Here is a 3623-nt window from a genome sequence, read left to right as displayed (position 1 = left end):
GTTTTATTTTCAGCCCCCATGTTTAACCTTAAGCTCAATAATTGCATGTTTAGTTATATTTTTATACAAAAACTATTTACTCATCATATTTAAATTTAATATTTAAATAATAACCTAATGTTGAAATCAAAATGTATTCCAAATTCTCACGGTGTTATTTAAGAGTGGGGGTGGAGCAAAATATCATAAATCGTTACTAGAAAATGTGCAAGCTGTGTAAATATCCATTTATGTGGGGGTGTTATGTAACAATGAAACTCTGTTGGGTGTGGATGTAAAGAATTTGGGTGCAGCGCGAAATTTGTGATTGACGGTTATACCCTTAAGGGAGAAGGTGGAAAAGACGAAAATATCCTTGTTGGAAATAATTCTGACAGGCATGAGTAATGGTGTGAGTGCGGCGGGATCAGGTTATGGTGTGGTCATGTGCAGGGAGGGAGGGTCTGATATGATATGAAAGCAAATTGGGAGATCTCTTTTTCCCTGCCAAACACAAGATTTTTCTTCTCTTTTTCACTGTCATAACAAAGACATGGGAATGCCAATTCCGCAGCTTTTTTAATTATTTTATGCAGACAAAACTATATAAATGGTCTGTCAAAAATATTATTAAAATTCTTATGACATTATTCCCCATAAAAATATCTATATTTTGGTTTTATTTATAAAAAAATCATGATTTATTTTTTGGTTGAAGAGAACATAACTTGTTTGAAATTTTTAAAAATTCAGATTTTGACTTGAAATGCCTAATCGGATGGGTTTTTTTACAAACAAAAACAACCAATTGAAATACTAGTACAAGACTTTATTTATGAAAAAACTAGTAGTACAAGACTTTATTTATGAAAATTTCATTTTCCTTATGTAACTTTTTTATAGCATATTTACATTTTTTTTGTTGATTATTTTTTTTTATTAAAAGCTATTGATGTTCAAAATAATTGATGGTGTAATAAAATTTAGGTTATGTTGTACCCTGCAACTACTATGTAGTTTATTTTTTGAATTTTTTGAATTTTTGAATTCATCATGTTTAGCAAACCAAAAACTTCATTTTTAAAAATCTGCTAGAGTTTTTTCTTTTAAATTCAAATATATTTTTAATTAATTATAAAAAAATACATCATTTCAAATATATTTTTATGTCATTTTATATTTTTAAGTACTTAACTAGTTTTATAAAATGTCGGTTTTTATTTTTAGGTAAAAGCTAGTTATTCAACTACTACACCAAACATAGTTTTAGAGGCTATTTGTTTTTTTTTGTGAAGATCAGCGCAACCACTTTTGTCTGCGTCGCGCAGACAACGCGCAAATATATGCCTTTGCAGAGTATTTGTTTTTTTGGAAGTGTGCAGACCAAAAAACGTTTGTGCGAGGTCTTCCTGACGTAGACATGGACCACTGTCTTCAAAGGTCTTCAGACCCCATTTTAACCTAAACAAAAAAAACATGGGTCACCATGTAGTTTTTTTCCTTTTTTTTTTTTTTTGTTGAAAATGCATTTTTAATGTTTATGATATGAAATTAAGTTTGAAAAATCAATTTCTTTTCAACAGCTACAGACGGTAAAAACAAACAGTCTTCTTATTGCAGACTGCAGACATTTGGTCCACCTCTTCTACCGCAGAGTCTTACATATGTGGTACGCAGACTGCAGACATTTTGGCTTCAAAAAAACAAACAACACCTTAGTTTGCCACGACTTAAATTTTGTGTTAAAATTGGAATATTTGATTCATTTCACGTATTTGACTTTGGAATGAAAAAAATTAAGAACAAAAAAAAATTATATTAGACTTTATGGATTCAGTAGCAGACTTTAGTCGAGCCTAGGGGTCCCGGGCCACTGTTTCGATTTTGGCACGTAGTATAATAAAAAATATATATGTTTTTTCTATTAAGTGCACCGACTTAACATACGAGTGTCACAACTAAACGTGTGTATATATATATATATATATATATATATATATATATATATATATATATAGTTGTGCATGATATATATGCACAAAAAAATATGTTTTTGTGTTTCTTTTAGTAGTTAAATGGTTTTGTGGTTTTTTTTTTCAATAATATTCGGAATCTGCTTATATTAACTATATTTTAGAAAGACAATGTCTTTTAAAATTAAAAAAAACTTCTACAAGTTTTTTTTTTTTTAAAAAATCAAATATATTCTTAATTAATTATAAAATGTACATCATTTTAAATATATTTTTATGTCATTTTATATATTTCAAGCATTTATAAACTAGTTTTATAAAATTTAAGTTTTTATTAGTTATCCTATAAGTTAATTTTTAGGTAAAAGCTAGTTATTCTACTAGTACATAAAACATAGTCTTGGGTGCTGTTTGTTTTTTTGAAGTAAAAATCCATAAAGTCTGCGGACCACCTCTGTAACTCTCTGTAGTAGAAGATGTAGACCAAATGGCTGCAGACTGTAATAAGAAGCGTGTTTGTTTTTTTAACATCTGCATGTTGCTGCAGATATTAAAAATTCAAATTAAACTGATTTTATAATCCGAAAATAGTTTTTTAATACCGAAAATTTAATAATGTATGACATTTTGGCAATAATTTATGATATTTTAGCAAAAAAATAATGATATTTTAACAAAAAAAATAAAGATATTTTAGCATAAAATAATGATATTTCATCAACAAATTATTTTTATTCAATATAAATAAAAAGAAAAAAATCAACAAAAAAAAACAAAAAAGAAAAAAAATGAAAAAAGATTTTAACAATATATAATCAATATTTTAGCAAGAAAAAAAAGAAGAAGAAGAAGTTGGAAGAAGCAAAACAAGTGTTGCGCCAAAAAGAACACGCACATAGGTTTTTTAATCTGAAGACTTTTGAAAACAAATAACTGCGAGATAAAAAATGTTGCGCGTATGCTGTGTCGCACAACAATAAAATGTCTGAATAGGTTTTTTTTTTTCAAATTTTCAAAAAATAAACAACACCTTAATTTGCTACGACTTAAACTTTGTGATAATTAAAATTTAAATTGGAATATTTGATTCCTTTTACATATTCTACTTTGGAATGAAAAAATTAACAACAAAAAAATATTAAATTAGACTTCGAAATATAATGTGTGTGTACACACAAAATATGTTTTTGTGTTTCTTTTAGTAGTTAAATGGTTTTGTGGTTTTTCCAGTAATATTGGGAGGCTTGTTATATTCACTATATTTTAGAAAAACAATGTCTTTTTATTTTCGAAAAAATATAACCATTGAAAAGTTGTTTTATTTTTATAAATACGCTAAAAATTGTTTTATTATATAAAAAATATAGTGATCCAATGAGAGTTTTTTATCGGCTAAAATTTTAAATATTTAAAGATTCTCTAATTATTTTGTTTTTTTTGTTAGAGAAAAATAAAGTGATAGTCGTTTTATAAATAAAATAAAAGTTTGTGAACTTTTCCAACAGAGTTTTTTATTTTTATATTGATAATCTTTAATTGTTTTAAAAGCTTGAACAAAGATTTTTATGGCTAACAAGGTTAGAAAAATAAAAAGTTAATTGCTTATGAAATATATAAGACTAGCTTTTAAAAAAAAAAATTCTAAATATACTCTTAATCAGTTATAAAAAT

Source organism: Lactuca serriola, chromosome 8 (genome assembly GCF_051521515.1).
Source record: "Lactuca serriola cultivar US96UC23 chromosome 8, Lser_US96UC23_V15, whole genome shotgun sequence".
NCBI lineage: Eukaryota > Viridiplantae > Streptophyta > Magnoliopsida > Asterales > Asteraceae > Lactuca > Lactuca serriola.
This window is presented reverse-complemented; position numbering follows the sequence as displayed.